Here is a 22,183-nt window from a genome sequence, read left to right as displayed (position 1 = left end):
GTGGGGACTAGACACAGTTAATAAACCAGAGACTTGGGCATTATGACTAAGGAAGAACTGTATTGGCCTAATCTTTTAAAAAAAATCCTCATCTGAGGATATGTTTTCATTAATTTTATATAGAGAGGGAGGCAAAGAGACAGAGAGAGAGAGAGAGAGAGAGAGAGAGAGAGAGGAACATCATCAGTATCTCTTGCATGCAACCCAACCCAGATCAAACCTGCAACCCAGGCATGTGCCCTGACTGCGAATTTAACCCCAAACCCTTTTGTGTATGGAACAATGCTCCAACCAATGGTACCCCCTGACCAGGGCTATTGTTCTAATCTTAAATAATCAATTATTCATCTTCATGAGGTGCAACTCTGTTCTTTGATGGGAGAAGTTATGGATTCAGGAGGATGAATTCTAAGAGAAGCAAGAGAGGATGAGACTCTACATGAGCAAATATTCCTGGTGCTCACCATATTCAGGGCACTGGGAGGGAAGCAAAAGCATGACATTTTTTTCTAACAATTTTGATTCATCAAGATATTTTAGGATTCTAGACTTGTGTGTGTGCGTGCTTGCATGTGCGTGTGTGCGTGCGTGCGTGTGCATTCTGAATTAATAGTTTAAAAGATCCTAATTCATGTGACTATTTTCCAGCACTTCCACCCATTGGCTTATGGAGACCCTGCCTCTACAGCCCTATGGCAATGACTTCTGAACTTGAACAACCATTAGAATCGGGTGGATAGCTTTACAAAAATACAGATTTGCAAGCCTGGCCCAGGTCTACCCACTTAGAATCTCTAGGAGGTAATCCCAGGTATATTATGGTTTTATAAAGCCTCTCAGATAATTCTGATAATTAGCTGGTTTAAAGTCTATATTATACTATAATGTGGGGTTTCTTATGCAGTATTTTCAAAAACAGAAATGTATGGGGAATAAGAATATTCCTTTGGGTGTTGGTTAAATAGTCCTGTGTTTGAATGGTAGATTCACCACATTTCAGCTGCAACATGACTTTAGGCAATGTTCTTATAGCTTCATTTGTAAGATGGAGTTAATACTACTACCTAATAAATAGGATAGCTCTGGGGAATCAACTGTTGAAAACCAATGTGGCCCAATCACATCAGGGAATATGGCAGTTAATAGACGTCAGCTATTATTATTAATGGCATTTAAATATTTATGTTCATATTATATATTTGCATTGCATATTCTAAATGCTTTTTAAAATTAAATGTCAATGTCAAAAATGTAGAATATTCAGAATTTTCTGCAAGTGATTTTTAAGCATAGACAGTATATAGTTCTCCATCATTTTCATTTTGCTGGCTATTAGGACAGGGCCTGGCACACACTGACTGCTCAGTGAAACATCAGATCCATCTGCTTTAGATCTCCACCCCAGTGTAATGTTCCCGACTGGAGGGGTACATCTTGGGCCGTGATGAAAGTTAAAGAAAACATCTCAGAGGTTTGTTCACATCCTTCCCGTGTGGCTTCTGAAAGATAAATGGAAAACCATCCGGTGTACCCACTTGGCATGTCTGATGTTGTAAGGAAGAGACACTGGCTACCAATAATCATCCAGGAAACTAAGGAGGAAAAATGCTCTGATATTAGAAAAATAATGAAGATACAATCACTTAGGGGGCAGCATTTGTTTCGGTGCAAGGTCGCCGTTCATTAATACTCGTACAGATAGCTTATTAACCGCCCAGAAAATTCACTGCGTGTTTTCAAGCTACATAATTCTCAAAATCACTACCTGAATGTAGATGAGGAGATGTGGGCTTGCTGCACAGAGAGCTGAGGCAGTTGTAAGCCATAAGCTCCATCGATTTTGAAAGTGGAGATTATCCCATGTATGACTTATCCCACTCGATCCACCTCTGCTCCCAGTACATGATACTTCTCCTTCCAGCCTATTTTTGAAAGCTTTGAAGAGGGATTCAGCTCTCTGGAAAGCAGCGCAGTACACCAGAGGGGCTGGTTGGAGGAGGAAGAAGGTCGCCCCATGCAGTGGGAACCTTACCCAGGGTAGCACTGAACAGCTGTGAGTTGGCTGGCCTTGCAGGTCTACTCCTTTGGCATCTTTGATCATCCACAGAGCCTAGTGCAGCCTCTCCTTGCACACTGTTAGCACTAAATTGCATGAATGTCACTCATTCTAGTGTGATTTATTTTTTTAAATTTAAGCTACCCGACTCTCATGATAAGCTCATTATGTAACGGGGCGTGGTGGGGGTAGACATTGACTCACTACAATGCAGATGTGGAAAATACAAACAGGACCTATCTTATAACCAAGCTTGCCTTACCTGGAAGCCACCTTCCTAATGATGGCTGCCAAAAGGTCAATTGGCAAGGTACAGGTAGCTTATTATCTCCTGCTATCAAACAGGGCTTATGTTGTGGTAAACACAGTCTGAAGTTTAAATTTCCTGTTCGTTTCTCTCCGCACAGAGGGCCTCTCTCGCCTCTCTTCTTTGCAAGATGCCATCTGTGTGCAAACAGATGCTTAAGTGTTCACATGGGAGCAGGGAGGGACCTTTGTTTTACTTACTGTCCTCTGGGATTGTGTTTGTATTTTCTGAGATGTCTCATTCCATCTGATCGCTGAGCACACAAGTGGGCGTCCACCGATGTGTGGCTGGTCCCGCCTCGTGCTTTGTGCTCTGCTGACAACCGCTGCTCCAGTCGAGGGCAATTACTTCTTTCTGGTTGTGTATTTCCCCATGTGTGAGCTCTGTCCAGACCCAGGCTTCTCCTAGTGCACAGCTCTGCACTCCACCCGCGTTTCTCCCACTGAAGCACGGGGGTCTTCTGGGCCCTAGGCAGTGGAGAATGAGGAGTACTTCCTCCATCCAAGCGGCTAGACAGCTCGCCAGCCAGTTCCACCTCTCCTTCCTGCCCACAGTGCTCTGGGGCCATGAGCAAGTCACAGCTTCTCCAGGGAGCTTGCAAATTTCCAGAGAAGCGAGGAGCAGCACCTGTACAGGGCGTCGGTACTGCTCCCCTCCACAGAAGTTCAACCCCAATATTATGGGTGGCAGAAACGTAAAATATTCCTGATTTTTTTCTTCTTTGTTTTGTCTTCCCTCTTTTATCTCGATTTCTCTTCCTCCCTCTCTCTCTTACCAACTTCTCTTTTTCCTGTGACTCTTAATGGGCTTTCCATTCCCTTTCAGCCTGACAGAAGTCACTCCTACACCCCATCTTTCTTCATCCCGCAGATGTCCTTCTTCCACCCCCTGGTTGCAGGGCTGGTGCAGGGCTGTAGCAGAAGAATCTGGATTATTGTATAGTTGTCTAGGACTGTGGTAACCATGCCCCACAAACTAGGAAGCTTAAACAACAGAAATGTATTGTCTCACAGTTCTAGAGACCAGAAGTCTGAAATCAAGGTGTTGGCAGGGTTGGTTCTTTCTGAAGCCTGTGAGGAAGGATCTGTGCCAGGCCTCTCTCCTTGGCTTGCAGATGGTGGTCTTCTCCCTGTGTCTTTTTTTTTTTTTAAGTTTTTTCTTTATTAATTTTAGAGAGAGAGAGAGAAACATCGATAAGAGAGAACATCGACTGGCTGCCTCCTGCATGCCCCCCACTGGGGATTTGGCCCACAACCTGGGCATGTGCCCTGACCGGGAATTAAACTGGCGACCTCTTGGTGCATGGGTCGACGCTCAACCAGTGAGCCACACCGGCTGGGCTTCTCCTTGTATCTTCACACCATTTTCCTGTCTAAATTTTTCCTTCTAAAAAGATACCAGTCCTATTGGCTTAGGGCCCTCCCTAATGACCTCGTTTTTACTTGGTTACCTCTGTAAAGACCCCATGTCCAAATAAGGTCACATTCTGAGGTCCTGGGGATTAGGATCAACATATGATTTGAAGTGTGAGGACAGAATTCAACCCAAAACAATTGCCAAGAAGGGACAATACACTGGTAAGCATTTCAAACTAGTCCCGTTGTCCCACCACATTGTATCTGTGTGCTTGGATGCAGTGACGTTCTGTGGACGGCTGTGTTTGGTGGCTTCTATGACACTGGGAGTCGTCTTATCATTCATTTTTACACTGTAACTAAAAGGAGAATTTAAGGTAATAACTCTGTTGTTAAGGTTTCATGCCAGAGTATGAATAGAAGCGGCAGATCCTGGACTATGTGAAGTTTCTGAGCTTTGAGAGGGCGAGAGAAGGGGCCAAGAGATGGAGCTGATGTTTCATTTTTTTTTTTCCAGGAATCTCATCGTGTCATATACAACCCTGCTCCACCTTGGTACAAGCATAGATATATCGAGGAGACAGTTTTGATGGTGTTGGCAGATCTAATTAAATATGGAAGTTGAGAAAGTCAGTGATAGTTCCTATGGTTTAAATTTGAGTGTTTGAAATGGGGCAGGAGTGATGGTGAAGGAAGGGGAGCTGGTAAGTTCACTTTTGGGTTTGAAGTGCCTGAGAGACATTGATGAGATGCCCTATAGGATGTCCATGGCTCTGTGCTTTTTACACAGAGTGTTTAGTGCTCAGCTAACAGTGGAAGCAAACATTATGATCATCTTCATTTTACAGGTGAGGAACTGAAATTCCTCACCTGTAGGCGAAGTAGCTTACTCAAGATCAATATCAGACCTATTTAATTCCAAACCTAAAGATCTAAAACAATCGCAGTCATTTTCTCATAGATCTAAGACAAAAGCATCCCAGGGACCACTGGTCTTTACCCACAAGACACATTCCCTGTGTCAACTTGCTTTCTCCCAGATCTGTAACCTACACACATCCACCCCTTAACATGAGCTCCCTTGGTGCTAACGTTTTAGCCAACACAAAAGCCCAGAATCGCTCAGCGTCATATGTCAAGAAATACACTCACTTACCTGATACAATTTTAAATATATTCTAAATGGCTGTAATATCTAGATCAGAATCTTGGAGAAAATGATAGCTTTTCACAAATGTGATATTATATATGTTCATTGTAGAAATTTAAATTTCTTTTAAAGTCAAAATTTATTAATTTATTATTATTTTTTTGTTTGGGAGATAATCTACATATCAGATGATCAAATGATACAATGTAAACTTTGGGTATTTAAAGTTTTAAAAGGGTAGAGAGAAAGCTGGTGGCCTCTATCTCAAACACAGCTCCCAGCCCAGACAAGACATTTTGTTGGCTATTAGTTCCTAATGGGAATTAGTGCCTTCGCTAGTTTTTATAAGTGTATAAATTTACTAAACTGGCAAGACACTGGGATTTAGACAGCACAGTTGTCGCCAGTATGCATGCGGAGGAACCATCTGTAAGGAATGACTTGCGACACAGATTCGAAGGGAATGCTGCAAGTCACTGGGTGTTTGTTGATGGAACCCAAGCTCATTACCGTCTAAGGATGGGATATAAAATATGCTAAACAAGCTGACTTGAGCTTTTGGCTGGAGCACTAATTGAGGAGATTGGTACCAATATCTGGATACTTCTCTCTAAGAAGAAACCTGAGAGAAAGGATTCAGCACAGACTGCTGTAATGTTTCCTCATGAGGAAGTGACGCAGTGAAATGCTTCCTCTGCAGACCCAGATGTCTGTGGGTGAATGAGAAAGGCAGAGAAATCACGAGAGATGGAATGACATCCTATCTGCAGCCTTAAGTGAGCAAAACCACAAATGGATGTTATTTGCTTCTAATGTGAGTCACAGCTGAGTATTTATTTTTTAATTGTAGGAACTATGATATCAAATTCTGTTTTCAGAAAGACCGCTCTAAAAATTCCACCAGTTACTATTTCCATGACCTGGGGCATATTTCTTAATTTTTCTGGGCTGGAATGTTCTTAATGTGTACCATAGAAATAATATTGATATCTACTTCAAAATATTGTGAATGTTAAATACAAAAATGTTTGTAAGGTGCTGAGACTAACATCTGGTCCATGACACACACTCAATTAACACAAGCAATTGCTTCTATCGTTATAGTTTGGGTAAATCTAGTAACATGCAGCTGACATCTCACTCTAAGTTATCTTGGTTCTTTTTGCTCTGCCTTCTACTAGAAAACCACCTGTTGCCTCTGGGCTCTGGCTTACCCAGGAGTCCTCCTCAATCAAGACTCTTCTCCTTCAGTCCTTGTCCTCTGGTAAAAGCAAAGAACAGAGCATTGTGGTCTGGGTAGAGTTGGAGAGAAGACCAGCCATGGATCTAGAACAAAGCTATGAGTCTATGTGGGCCCTCCTCCCTTCTCCACAGTAGGTATGACTTTCTTTTCTGTCATTCTTCTCTCATCCATCTCCTTCAGCATTTCCAATGTCCTCTCCATTTTCTCTTATTTAGTTATTTTTCTTTATCACTTTTTTCCTAGTTAGATTTTGAACTGCTAAAGGGACAATCACCTCAGCCCAATAGGCCCAATGGCATTACCATTCTTTTGTCTAGTTCCACAAACCCTCAGGTGGGAAGAGTGGAGAGCAATGCTGAACTGAGGTGTGCAACATCAGTGTTCGGCTCTCATTGCTCTGAAATATTCTGAGCCCTCCTTGCTCACTCTCTTATGATTCGTCATTTGTCCTTTTGTTTCTGATGTTCATACATTATTCTCTGTTCTGGTCACTGATACAATTTTGTCTTGCTGAGAGCACACATCATCTGTCTCCGTCATCTTTCCTTCAGTAGCTGAACTCTTCATTAGCTGGTTTAACACCTTTGCTTCTTATTCTTTCTATTGTCATGACTCGACTCATATTGCTATACTCGATTCCGTAGTGAAAGTTGTAGATAAACAAACACGGAGTATCTTCAAAAGTTAAGTGAATAAATGCTGTTCCCACTTTTTCCTACCCAGCTTTTCTATAATGGGTCTGGATAACCCTGAGTTCTATAGAAGCTTTGAACACAAGTTTCCATATTATCACCACCTGACTGATACATTCACTGATCACACCTGTAATCTTTTATAAGAGTGTAGACATTGTTTGTGTTGCTATGGTTTAAAGAGATACTGATTGAGTATCTTTCTTCAGGGACAGAACCACTTTAAAAGGAGCATGAAGCTCATGCAATATTTGAAGCCACTTTAAGAAAATAATGCAACATTGAGAATAAAAAAATAATATTTATCTAAAGTTAAAAGAGCAAATTACAACAAGTTATAATTTTTAAAAGCTGAAAAAAACCCACAATCATCATATAATTCAGAAAAATAATTTATCCCTTGACATGCCTCTATAAACTTTCCTCCTGTTTTTGGTTACATGTTCTTTAACTATCTCTTTCTATGACAAATATTTTGTAGCATTGTTCTATAAGTACAGAAGATACAATCCATCCTTTCTTCTAGCACTATTGATGAAAATTTGTGTCTTTTTACTGACAGAAAAGCTTCTGTCTTCGTTCACCTGTGCTGCTATTACAAACTAGCATGGACTGGGTGTTCTGGAGGAGCAACAGAAATGTATTTCTTCCAGACCTAGAGGCTAGAAGGTCCAAGGACAAGGTGCCAGTGGATCCGGCTTCCGATGAGAACCATTTCCTGTTCATAGATGGCCATCTTCTCGCTGTGCTCTCACACAGTGGAAAGGGAAGTTTCCCTGGGGTCTCTTTTATAAGTGTCCTAATCCCACTCATGAAGGCTCCACCTTCACAATCTAATGACCACCCAAAGGCCCCACCTCTTAATACCATCACATTAGGGTTTAAGTTTTAACATACAGACTTGGAGGGTGGGTGCATAAACATTTTCAGTCTATAGCAGTTACACTTTTCGTTATTGGTAGTGCAATCCTAAGGTATGTTAAAATGCATTAAAATGTCGATGTACTCATAGCCATAATTTCTGTTTGTAGTACTACTGTAGGTTTGTGCCTTAAAAATATAAGGATGTTGATAAATTCTATTTGGTACAGTTCCCATCCAAAATAAAATAAATATAAGGTGTTTTATAATGGGATATTCTGCATTAGCTAGAATCTTCCTGAGAGGAAAGAATGTCCATTTGACTATCCACTGCCCAAATTCCTTGCTTACAATTTTACATATATGATGCTTTGAAAAATTTTCTATAGACCAGTTCTGGCCCATACATTTCAAACCTTGTTTCTCTACTACAAATATACTTTTCAGAGCAGGCACAAAAGATCACATTCACACGATGACATTATGGTGAAGACATATGATACCTTCATTAGATGAGGCTGGTGAGTTGGCATAAAAGGCAGTAGGACTTTTCCTAGAAGCCATCCTTTTTTTTTTTTTTTTTTTTCTTTATTGATTTTAGAGAGAGAGGAAGGGAGAGGGAGAGAGAGATATAGAAACATCAATGAGAGAGAACATCAATTGGCCGCCTTCTGCACGCCTCGCACTGGGGATTTGGCCCACAACCTGGGCATGTACCCTGGCTGGGAATCAAACTGGTGACCTCTTGGTGCATGGGCTGATGCTCAACCAGTGAGCCACACTGGCCAGGCTCTAGAAATCATTCTTATACCAGGATGACGAATATCTTAGTTCAGGCTGCTTTAACAAAATACCATAGACTGTATGGCTTAACCAATGTATTTTTTACAGTTCTGGAGGCTGTGAAGTCTGACAGTCAGGACTGGAATGCTAGGGCTCTGGGGAGAACCTTCTTCCTGTTTTTAGACGGATGCCTTCTTGTTGTGTCTCCATATAACAGAGAGAGATCATTTCTGTTATGTCTTTTCTTATAAGGGCATTAATCTCATTCATGAGGGTTTCTCTGTCATGATGTAATTACCTCCCAATGACCCCACCTCCTAATACCATCACGTTGGGGGTTTGGATTTCAACATAAACATTTTGGTGGGAGACACAAACATTCAATTCATAACAACTAAAAATAACAACTATACATACATATGAGTGAGCAGTACATAAGTATATTCTATTAAATCCAAACTAAATATACCCTAAACTCAACTAATCTTTAGTTGGATCCAAAATCACCCATGACCACTCTACTGTCCCTAGCAAGAGGACAAGTATAACGGAGGGAGAGTCAGAGTGAAGAAACAGATGTCTTAACTAATTGCAGTTAAACTATCTTTTGAAAACTTCACAAAATTAAAAATATATATTTCTAGGGCCTCATTCAAGGCCTTGAGAAAACCTGTGCAAGTGAGAGGCCCTGAAGCTTAAATGTCATTAACCTCATAGTAAATCCACCTCTGTCTGCTGTCTGCCTGCTTACCTTTCTCCTTCTTACCACTATCCACCCAACTTGCTCTTTTTCCCTTCCTCCCTTCCTCCCTTCCTCCCTTCCTCCCTTCCTCCCTTCCTCCCTTCCTCCCTTCCTCCCTTCCTCCCTTCCTCCCTTCCTCCCTTCCTCCCTTCCTCCCTTCCTCCCTTCCTCCCTTCCTCCCTTCCTCCCTTCCTCCCTTCCTCCCTCCCTCCCTCCCTCCCTCCCTCCCTTCCTTCCTTCCTTCCTTCCTTCCTTCCTTCCTTCCTTCCTTCCTTCCTTCCTTCCTTCCTTCCTTCCTTCTTTCTATTCTTTCTTACAGAATGATGGACAGGTAGGAGAAAGGGGAGATGTTGGTTAAAGGGTAAATTCTAGTTATAAGATGAATAAGTTCTGAGGATCTAATGTAGGGCATGGTGACTGTAATTAACAATACTATATTATATGTTTGAAATTTAATAGGAGAGATTTAAAAAGTTATCACTATACATATACAAAATGATAATTATGTGAGGCAATGTAGATGTTAACTAACACTATGGTGTTAATCATTCTGCAACATATATATGTATCATATCATCACACTGTATACCTTAAACTGACACATATTATATGTCAATAACATCTCATTAAAGTTGAGGAAAAGCCCAGAATGATTAAGAGTGAGAGCCTGGATTTGCATCTCAGGTGCGTCACTTGCTACCTGTGCATCTTTGGGTGAGTTGCTTGATCTCTCTGAACATAATTAGCTCATCTATGAAATGGAGATAATACTAATATTGGTCTCATAGGATTGTTGTAAGAATTACATGAGGTAATGTGTGTAAATTATTTGACATGTACTGAGTGCTCAATAAATGTTAACTTTAGTTCTGTGCAAAGCAGAAGAGAGGTCAGGATCCTTGGGGATGTGGGGTAAACATAAATTAAAAATTGCATCATTGCTCTTCATATCATGTTGTGAATGTCCCAGCAAGACAAAGTTGTGTAGTATGCCAAATAAGTGATTGAGACATGAATTAAGTGATAGGATTTGGATAAACAGAGAGGAGAATGAAGGAGATATATCTGTTGGGTATTGACATACAGGAAGAGGCCTGGGTTCTGGAAAATGTGTGACCAACTTGTACTATAACAGCAGTTTCTAAACTGTATTTCCTTAGAAGGCAACAAATTGGACCATGAATTTAAGTCACCAAAATCAACTTTTGATTATCTTTGTAAAATTCCCTTCCTCTCATCAAATTAAGTTAATAGATAAGATGTTCTCAACTTATGTTTTTATCTCAATTAAAAAAAATGGAACACACAGGGGCTGGCGCCCACTGCTCTGTTAACAAATCCTGTGATATAATGGGACCAAACAATGCTTAGCAAATGAGTCTTCAACAGAAAATCCTGTAAACTGGGGCAGACACCATTGGTAGGCAGGTGCAATTTTCCTTCCCAATCCCCTTCTTTTTTTATTGTTTCCCATTAAAGACAACAGAGCAGTACATGTTCACATTGACAGAATCCTATAAGTAGAACTGTAATGGAATTTTCTGAGAAAAATTTTTGCTTTCCTTTTGGGGATAGACAGGGCGGGTAAAACACTTTCTCTTCTTCCTTCTGTCTTGAATGTAAACATGTAGCCTGCAGCTGAAGCTGTAATCTTGAAACCAAGATGGAAAGACCAAGAGAGCCACAGAGATACTGGCCTAGGCATCCACCAAGACATTGCCATCCACCTCAGGGGTAGAAGACACACACACACATCTCTCTTGTTAGTCGGGTTAAGTGAATAGTGGAGGTGTAAAGTTTGGAAACAAGTACCTTTTATGCCATTTAAGAGTTTCTTTCTTATGTACTAACCAGTAAGTCAGGGACTTTGAGGCTTTTATCCAAATTACTAAGCGACCTTTGCTAAGTTACGTAAACTCTATTTTCTCATTTATAAGAATACCATTACACGACCTATCTTATAAGGGTATCATGAGCTCTAGTAAGTAAGTCTAAAGTGCTTTATAAATGCTTAATGATGATAATGATCAGGCAAGCAGAACCATTTTTGTAGGACACAGAAATAAGTTCCCCTGAAGTAGGTATCAACAAAATGTAGACAGGAAATAGTATTTATTACAAGTTATTTCCTTTCCAAGGAAAGGTGATTATTTAAACCCTGAGTATCTAACTGAGAACCAAATGGAGAAGATGATGGTGTTATAATTGGGTTTATTCAGAATGCAATTGAAGACTCATCTATTGAAAATGAGATTCATTTTATTCTCTCTTGAAATTGTACAGCACAGGAAATCATGACCAGGGGAATGGTAGCTTATTGATCTCTATAAAACAGCTCACCTTTTAGCCTCGTTTTTCAAATTTTGCTTACATTTCTTTTCTATGATAGAGAAAAAAAGAATTAAGATGTAAGTAGCTAAAATAGGACAAATGTATATAAAATCCATAATTTTAGAAAGCATTAATGTTCTAAATCAGATTTAAAATCAGCCTGCTGAGAGCCTGTTTTGATTTTGATGTAAATTTTTAGGCAAAAGACTGTGGATTATCTGGCAGAGATTTTGCCATGTAAATTCTCCAGAAGACTGTGAACACCCTGTTCTCCTTCAGTGGTGAGACTTGGATTAATTCAGGTAAAAAATATCAAGTTCTCCAATTTCCTTTTGCCATTTTTTCTTTTCCTTACTGTTAGCAGTTTTATTGTTCCCTTTAATGTTCTCTTTAATATTTTCAAACCTATCCCTGAGTAGAGAAGCAATGGTATATGTTTATATGAATCTTCAGAATTGTTCTATTCATATTACATGCATTTCAATGTCTTTTTTGGGCTGGGTATTTCAACTGAATAGACTTCAGCCTAATGAAGCTGAGTATATGGTTTCGATCCTAGTTAATGAACTAGCTAGATTTTCACAGAGAAAAATTCTACTCATTAGGCAAAAGCTATGGTTTCAGTTTGTTAATGTGTGCTGTTGATTCCTAAGTGTGAGGGAGTGTGCTTCCACTGCAGAGAAGACAACCCAAGGTGACACATTTTACTGAAGAAAGGAAAGGATTAGCATCTACAACATAATAGTTTATTTAAAAAGAGTAGTACTGAAAAGTGAATAGAACTCTAGTACATGCCTTGCTAAGTCTTACTAAGCTTCAATTTGGACCTTCTCTTCACTTCTGACCTGCTAGGCAACCTGGATTGATCTGGACTAATAATAATTTCTTTGTGCTCTGTGTACTCATATCCCTGAAGGGGGAAATGACTTGTGATGAGTTGGTGTTTGAAAAGCAATCGCCTCTTGTGGTGTATACTTTTCCATTCCTACCCACCTTCCTTTCTTTTTGTTCAGGTATTGTTTTAAGGAGTTTGCTAGCCCAGTAGTTGGATTCCATTAATTTCAGTTGACTTATCCCTACTTTTCTCCCTTTTCTTCTAGTTGACAATTTTTTCCTGTCCTCTCATTATTATTGATCAAGAGCTTTCTGGCCCATCCTGGTAGATCAGCTGAGAAAAAATGCAGAGATCCTCCACAGTCTCAGACATACCTTTAGCAGACACACTTAGTAGGTAAGTATATTATATAAAATTGTTTTTTGATATCAAATGGCAAGATTTCACTCATTTCTACTTTTTCAGTGCCAACATTAAAAATAGTAAAATTTTATATAAAATATTCATTTTTAATAATATACAGCCAATTCTTTAGGTATATGAAGTAGTTTAGACTGTCCAGAGTAGTTCCCTTTTCTTTCCTATAACACACACACACACACACACACACACACACACACACTCATCTTTTTCTCCTAACATTCATTTTAATTTAGGCTAGTTTATTATATGTAATTGGGAATCAGTGTTTAACAATATTCAGTATGTTGTTTGTTACATTTTCACTAGAACAATTTTATTGTTTACATGTTTTCTTAAAAATATGAAGGTAATTCACATCACCATGTTTCACATGAATAATTCAGTGCTTCATAAAATAATGGTGTACTTCTGTAAACTGTGTAAACTTACCTCTTAATGCATTCCTTATTCTAATGGATCTGATTTTTGTAACACATTATGCATCTTGAATGACATATTTAATACTTATCTTTTAAAAAGTTATTGGCAAGATCATAAGTATTAGTATTAAAAGTCTTTCCTCACCTATTATAAAAAAAATAAATAAAAGGATGGGGAAGAACTGCATCAATTATCACGAAAAGAGAAGCAGATAATGTCCTTTTGCAAGAGACATTCTTAAAAGATAATGAACATGAAAAATTAATTAGATTTCAAGTTGGAAGTATCCTTCTCTACTTGATGAATTTGATAGTGCTGATATTGCTACCTTAATGTATAAAAGGAAAAATGTCAAAATTAATAAGATAGTCAAGAATAAAGGGAATGAAATGGTTATCTTTAGGAGGGCTGAGTACTCACTGGAAATAATAGCTAATTGGTATAAAACTAACTGGAAAGGAATCAGGCAATATTGTTTGAGACATCTTTGACTGGCATAGTTGTTTATCTTATTTTATTTTTTAAAAAATTTATTGGAGAGAGGTGAGAGGAGAGGGGGGGGAGAAACATTGATTTGTTGTCCCACTTATTTATATATTCCTTGGTTGCTTCTTGTATGTGCCGTGACAGGGATCAAACCTGCAATCCTGATGTATCAGGATGATGCTCTAACCAACTGAGCTACCTGGCCAGGGCCTGGCATGGTTTCTAAAAACACTCTAGTTTGCAGAGATTACCTGCATTATAATGGAAATTGGATATCTCTGGACTGCGAAATTACTATTTGTGTCTGGCTTGTAATTTATAAACACATTGTTGAAAAATTTTTATTTCCTGAGAGGAAATGAGCCAGACATTTAAGATTTTCATGCCTTTCATATTTTAATTTCTCCTTTCATAAAATTAAAAAAAAATTTGGAGTCAAAGAAGATTTTTCAGGGGCAGATGTGTGAAGAGAACTAAATGAGAATTTTTATGTGAACCTCCCACATTCCTCTCCTCAGTGATTATTTGAAAACCATTTATCTCTGTGGTGATAAATAAAATCTGGAAACCTGTCATCTTGCAGCTTAATTAAAAAGTTTAAGAAAAATATTTGATGCCTTATTTGGAAGAGCCTGTTGAGGTTCCTTCCAATTTTCAGATGTTTTTTTTTTTTTTTTTTTTCCTATAAATATTTCAATTCCAGGATTAGTATCCAAATGATCCAAATAATTTCTCTGGCTTTCATTAGCCCAATACACTGATATAGAATTATAATCTCTTATTACAGGTCACAAACACAATGAATGATGTACTAGTGATGTTTCCCAGGCTGTGTTCTGGACATGGGAGTTTAATTAATCTACATAAAAATATTCTATGTCAAAATTAATTTTTTAAATGCTATGAAACAAGGTTTAGAGAATGCAGGTTTGTCTAGATCCAACTGAGTTACTTAGATTCAAAGTGAAATACCTGGTGGAGTAGCAAGGATAATGGGATTAGAGACCAATATCCTTCTGAATTGAGTGGAAACATTCTTTTGACCAATCTGAAGCATTATAATCCAGACTATCGCTAAAAAAACAAACAAGTATCAAAGATGAAATTAATTCAGAAGATCTATGAGGCCACTAAGTTCCATTACCGCTGGGTCTTTTACCTGGTGAAATCCATATTTAAAGGTCGTCAGTCATGGTGGTGGCAGCCACATTTATTCTTACACTATTGTTGAAATAACTGGAATCTGTGATGTATGTGCTGGGAATTTGGTTTAGATTTTGCTTATTTTTTAGACTAGTTTGATTATTATTTTTGGATTATTGGTTTATTTTTTAAAGGAAATAATGCTTGCTGATATTAATTAAACTAAAAGAACAGGATGCTCTGTGAAGAGACTCACAATAACATGACTAAAAGATCACAACCTTTGTTCTCTCAGTAACACAACCAAGGTGAGTGTTTCTGGTGGTTCAGGGGCTCTGTTCCACACATGTCCATACACATGGCCTGACATATCTGCCATCTACAAAACATGCAAGTTGAGTCTGGGCACCAGGCAGAGGTAGAAAGCAGACAGAAAGAAGTCAAAGATGAGCCTAGCTGGTGTGGCTCAGTGGACTGAGCATCATCGCATGGACTGCGAGGTCCTGGTTCAATTCCTGGTCAGAACACAGGCCTGGGTTGCAGGCTCGATCCCCAGTAGGGGGTGTGCGGGAGGCAGCTGATCAATGTTCCTCTCTCATATTGACGTTTCTATCTCTCTCTCACTCGTCATTCCTCTTTCTCTAAAAAAAATCAATAAAAACATATTTAAAAAGAAAAGTCAAAGATCATACCCATGGATGTTGAACCTTAGTTCTGCTCACATTCCATTGAACAGAACTTAGACATGTAGCTACCAGAAAGGTTGGAAAACATGGCTTAGTCATGGTACAGGTAAAAAGTAAGAAAAAATTTGGGTGAGCAGCTAGGAAACCCACACATTGTCAAAAAAACACAATCCAGTCAAGTACAAAGAAGAAAGAAAGAATCACCCGAAATTCTACCACCTAAAAATAATTTAGTGACTATTATTATGTACATCTTTTTCTGAACATATATATCATGGAAGGACAAATGGTTGAATAAATAAGTGAGATGTAATTTTGAAATAATGCAATCACTCTCTATGTAAAATACATTTAATTTTATTTAAATTTTAGAAAAAAAAAAGAAGCTGAAGTGAAACGTAAGGAAGTAGCAATGTTGATTAATCAGTAAGGAATAGTAATTTTTGTTGTCATCTCACTAATGGCATAACAACTTTTACAAGCTTGAAGGCATAATTTATTAAATTTCATATTTCAACTTTAAATAGTGTTTGATAGGCAACCTGATAGGAATGATGAGGAGATAAGAACCTTCTACTTTTTTTACATTTCCTTCCCTCCCTCTATCTCCTGATTTTTGTTTCAAATGATTTTTCTTTGTCAGCATTGCAGCACTACATTTTGTTCTGCAAACATAATTCCCTGTTAGTCATTATGAGTTCTCTATTTAAAGGTATGCAACGCTCAGCACTAGTTCCTTTACCATGACGTTTCCATTACCGAGTTTGATTTTTAATTTATCACTTGGTTGGCTGGATTTTATTGTCATGTAGCTTTAAAATTTTTTATTTGCTTAACTTTTCAGCAAAGGGATTATAACTTCTTCATTCTCAGAGTCCTTTTAGATTTGAGAGTTTGCCTGTTGCCTTTATACTTGAACAACGTGGCTGGGTGTACTACTCATGGTCACACATACTGCTCCTTAGTATGTTGTAAACATCGTTCTGTCGACTTGATTTCTGGAATTAAACATTGCTGTGAAAAAGTTTAAGGCCAGCCTGATTTTCCCGCGGTGGGTAACTTTTTCTGCCTACACACCTGAATGATTTCTTTGAAGTTCCATAACTTGATTTGGGTGTGTCTTGATATTGATGATTATAATAGTCAATGACTATGCCTAGGCCCTATTGTAAATACTTCATGAATATTAATATATTAAACATAATATTACCGTAGAAATGAATAGCTGTGACAAAGCCTGCAGAGCTTAACGTGTTTACTATTGGACCCTTTTCAGACAAGTTTGAAGACCCCTGCTCGAATTGACTAATTCGATCTTTAATTGTACATTTTCTTTTTTCTGTTTTTAATTTCTTTATTATGGTCGTTTTCATTTTATTTTGTTGTTGGTACTTATCACTTTAGCTTGGGCTATTGTTTTACAGATGTGTTCTTTTAATAATACTGTTTTAACACACTCCTCTTTTTGGTGCTATTTTTTTTCTTCTAGATTGCCAATCTTGATTCTCACTTTGTCTTTGCATCCCGTTGTCTCTTCTCTTTCTCTCCTTCCTTTGACTCTAGTATGTTTGCATTGTTCTTACATTGTTTCTTTCCACTCTTCCAGTGTTTAATCTAAAGGGCTCTGCCCAGATCTGTTATTTATTCATGACGCCCTTCCCAGTGATAGGAGAAGTAAGCCGCTATTTTAGAAAAAGCAAGCACCCAGGAGATAACCAGACCCTTTTACTTCCCAGGAGATAACTAGACCCTTTTGCTTCCTGCTTCTGTAAGCTGCTTACTGCTCTGGCATCTAAAGAATGTCCTCCCAGACCGCTATAAAGCTAGGCGCGCCGCCCCACAACTCGGGGCCCAGAATTTGGAGACTGCCTCCTCTGGGTCCGCATGCGTGAATAAATGAACCTCTTCGCTTCCTCCGGTGTTCGGTCTGTCTTTTTCATAACATTTTGTTCCCTCACCAGGAATCAACTCACCTGAGCGGGCGACTGCCACCTGCGAGGTGTCGCTGCAGGCACTCTGTGCAGCCCTGTGATGGAGGGAAGCGCCCGCCCTGGGTATTCTGGTCCCTGCTTGGCCGGCTCCTCGGACAACTGCGGTGAAGTTCACGCCCCACCCGTGCTGCCAGGGGAAACAAACACGTCCAGCTTCAGGGACTGCGCAGCTTCAGGACCGGTGAGTGCCCCAGGGACCAGGAACCCGAGCACAGGCCCACCCTTGAGGTGGAAGAAGGGACTGATCACCTCTCAGGCCCTTCGGCCGCCAGGTAGAGCAAACCCTAATGGGAGGAAATGTTTACACCCATTTGATTGTTGATGCAAGAGTGAGTGTGAATGTCTGTGTGGCTCCACCGGTGCAAGCCTACGGAGTCTGAGTGGGCCCCAACCTGTGGCTCCCTGGTGATCTCATATGGCTCAGGGCAGTATCAGGTTCTGGGGGACACAGTCCCTCCCTGCGAACCTGATCCAAGTCAGGGGTTTGTACTGACCTGCCAAAGCTGAGAGGCACCTGAATCCCCGAGAGGGGAGTGGCCAGGCAGACGAAGCAAAAGTTTCTGTCTTGTGTGTCTTCCCTTGTTTTTGTCCTTGTCTGCCCCCTACTGTGTCTCCCTCAACTTTGTTACAGTTAGTTTAATCATGGACAGCAGCCTAGTGCCCAGAAGACCTCATTGGGTTGCATAGTAAACATTCTTAGGGAAGGATTTGAAGAAGGTTTTGATTAGGGCACAAAAATATCTAAAGAAAAGTTAAGGACCTTCTGTAAATTAAATTGACCCACATTCAGGGTGGGCTGGACTGACAGGGGATCCTTTCCCTGAGTTAGTGCAGGCAGTGTGGAATCAGGTCACAGGGGATCCAGGACATCCAGACCAATTCCACTTTATTGATCAGTGGCTTAATTTAATGAGACACCCACCCCCATAGTTAAAGAGCCACGCCCTCCGGACCAGGGCACAAATACTGGTAGTGGGCCCCAAACTGGGCCCCAAAAGAAACCTGGGAAAAGGTAGGGAAGTGTCTGCAAGGCAGAGATACAGCGAAAAGCCCAAGCAAGTTTCTGGTGCAAACATTTACTCTTTGGGCCCTAATTAGAGATTGCCTTGATCCTTCACAGGAGGCTAATAAGGCAGGGAAGCAAAGTGTAGTGAAATACCTGAAGGAAGCTGAGAAAGGCTATGAGTCTTTAAAGACTCCCACACTGCCTTCCGCTAAGGCTGTGAGAGAGGTTAATCCCCCTGCAGAGACTTTACTCCCAGAGTCTAAGAGAGAACTAGAAAGAGAGGGGGAGCAAAATCAGTGGCACCTCACCAAGGAAGATTTAGATAAGAGGTTTAATGTTACCAAAAGTTATGCAAAAATAGCTCTTACCATCCCAAGGAGGCACAGGGGCTCGGCCCAAAGAGCCCTCTAGTGCCCCTGTCCTCTATCCCTTACAGATGGGACTAAGAGAGGCAAGACCTGCTGGAGAGAATATCACTGGGTTTTCATTATTTCCAGTGACAGAGGGGCCTGACCTGAACAATCCAGGTCAAATACTAAAATTGCATGAGCCCATCCCATTTAAGATGTTAAAAGATCTCAAATCTTGTACTATGTATGGGCGCACAGCTCTCTTGTGCTCAGTTTATTAGAGTATTGCTAGTGAAGCCTTAGTCCTGGGTGATTGGCAAACAGTGAAAGCTTGCCTTACCCCAGGGGACTATCTGATGTGGAAAAATAACTGGATAAAGATTAGTAGTGAGCAGGCCATATGGAATCCAAAGCATAGAGTACCCATTTCTTTGGAAACACTCATGGGTGCAGGGAAATATCAGGCTCTTCAAGATCAGCTAGGGTTTGCTCTCCAGGCATATCAGAAGATTAATATTTGTGCTTTGAAGGCCTGGAAAGAGCTCCCAACAAAAGGGGAGAATTCGCTAGATCTGACATCCATCAGACGAGGACCTGAAGAGCCATATCAAGATTTTGTAGCTCGGTTGCTACAGGCAGACGACAGAGTAATAAGTGATCCAGAGACTGGCACATCAATAGTTAAACAGCTTGCATATGAGAAAGAGTGGGTTTAATCTTAGGAAGGAGTAGTCTCACTACGAAAGTGTTCCAAGTGTTGCCTGGAGTTACTGATTCTGATTATTAGGGGGAAATAAAAGTTATGGCCCAAACCACTAACACTATTGTACAAGTTTTACCTGAAACTAGGATGGCACAGATTGTGATTCTGCTGCATCAGGCGGCTGGGAAAGTGCTAAACTGCTATCAGAGGAACTGTGGGGAGAGGGAGGGTTCATCTCCACAGACAGAGCCTATTGGGCACAGTTAAACATCCAAGGTCTCCCTGGAATAGAACTCAGTTTGAATAGAGAGAAATTTAAAGGTATTTTAGATACAGGAGCAGATGTTTCTGTGGCCAGTTTACAAGGAATAGGACAGGTATCTAGGCCCCAACAAAGTGCACAGTTTATCAAATAGAAAAATTCTGAGGGCAACACAGGGCTTTTTAAATCCTATATGTTAGGTCATTTGCCTGTTAATCTATGGGGATGGAACCCCTGTCCTTCTGCCCCCCTCAGAGGAGGTGAAACTCCCCTGCATGCCCCGGCCCCAAAACACAAACGGCTGTGGCAGATACACTAAGAAGGGGGAGTGACCGGGAAGGGGCCATCCCTGCCGGTCGACCTCTGTGCATGTCCCATGTGGGCCGCACATTAGGACTGAGGTTCAGTGCAGAGAGCCCCTTGTCTTGGGAAATGGGGGCAGCGGGCTGGTGCACAGGCACTCACCCAGAGGCTGCAGGGGCCACAGGGGCTGTGGGGTTCCCAGGGACACTGGTCCAGCTGTGGAAGGGGCTTGTTCCTTTAGTGCTGGTCCGGGGTGGCTCTCAGGTTTGGGGGCAGTGAGTGAAACAATGCAGGTTTCCTGCAGAGCTGTTAACTTTGAGGAGTTTGGGGGACTTGGGCGTGGGCACGAAGTGCTCTTGGAGAGTTGAAAACATTCTGCCCTGGGTAACATGCATGCTAGAAGGACACTTTCCTTTCCTGAGTCCTTGCGAAAACCTGGAGTCAGAGGAAATTTTCCCATCCCTCCACCTGCTGTGGGACCCAAATACTGCCGGGAGGAGGACTTCCATGGACACTTTTCACCGTGTTCTCCTGTTAGGCCTAAAGGCTCAATTGTTTGAAATAGCTCAAAGGTATATAATAAAGCGACACCGCTGGAGGGAAACAAGATAAATGAATAGCAAAGGTAATAAAGGCAGCCTTAAGGGAAACAGGGTCCATGGAAAGGGATCACCCGAGGAAGGGAAACATGAGGAAAGGTCAGGACGACAGGCCTAGGTCCTGATTAAGGATAGAAAAGACAATGGCAAAGTCAGGTGTAGAGGAACAAAGTAAAAAGCCATCTTTAACTTAGAAAAATGACAGGGCCAGGGCTCCTTTGAACTGAGCCCTTGGGAGCCAAGAATAACAAGACAATAGGGGACAAACTAGTTAGTTTTCTGGTAGATACTGGTGCAGCAGACTCAGTCCTGACCGAACCAATGGGCCCCTAACCTATCCCTGGACTTCAAAGAGGACTATAGACTTTGGGAAAAATACTGTGAGTCATTGGTTTCTGGTCATGCCGGAGTGCCCATACCCCCTACTCAGACGTGATCTCCTCCAGAGATTATTCAATTACTGGCCACTGCCACTCCAAGCCAGCCCACATCAAGTTCCACAAGATGCTGGCCATCAATCCTGCCAGCTTGCCTCCAGACGATGACCCAGAGAAACCTCTACAGGACGGCCTGGAGGAAATCGACACTGCAGACAGTCGCCCAGACCTCAAGGATGTCCCACTGCCATCATCAGATGAGGTATTGTTCATAGACAGGAGCAGCTATGTTCAGGAAGAAATCAGGTATGCTGGGGCAGCAGTAGCAACTCTGGACTGTGTCATCTGGTCACAGTTCTTGAATAGGGGAACTTAGCCCAATGGGCTGAACTCATAGCCCTAATCCAGGCTCTCTTATGGGGCAAGAAAAAAAAAATCTGATGCAGATAAGGAAACTTGGGAGGCAGCCCTAAAACCAGTGGGGCCTCTCCAGATACACTAGGTCAGAAAATGACCTAGCCAAGCAGAAATAAATCAAAAGGAAATCAATGGATGATAGACACTACCTGGTGGGAGGTTATTAGTCCCAGAGGCTCTGGGGCGGACTTTAGTCAACTAGCGGCACCAGACTACCCACTTAGGTTACACCAGGCTTACTGAACTCCTGAGAGGCAGGTAATGTCCAGTAAGGTCACAGGGAAAGGGAGAAGGCGGAGGGAAGCAGAAATGTGTGGATCTGAGTAGGGAGGAGGAGAAGAAAAACTAGAGAATGTGCAGACTGCAGATAGATTGAGTAAGCTCTCAGGTTAATGTCAGGGAAGGAACTAGGAAAGTCACAGAGGGTCTATGCAAGTTAAAGAAGGATTATGCAGAGGAAGTAAAAATCTAAAAAAGAATAAAAGAAAAGGACATCGATATTACAGAAAGACAGGACATTGAAAAGATACTCAAGGAGGAAAAATTAGGACACTGAGTGGAAGAGGGAGGGCTTGTCCCTGGTGGTAGAATAACAGTCTGGGATGTAATAGAGGGAGTGACAGGTTTAGGCTACTCCTGACCCTTACTTCAGACAATAGCCC

Source organism: Molossus molossus, unplaced genomic scaffold (genome assembly GCF_014108415.1).
Source record: "Molossus molossus isolate mMolMol1 unplaced genomic scaffold, mMolMol1.p scaffold_m16_p_9, whole genome shotgun sequence".
In the NCBI taxonomy this organism is placed as follows: domain Eukaryota; kingdom Metazoa; phylum Chordata; class Mammalia; order Chiroptera; family Molossidae; genus Molossus; species Molossus molossus.
This window is presented reverse-complemented; position numbering follows the sequence as displayed.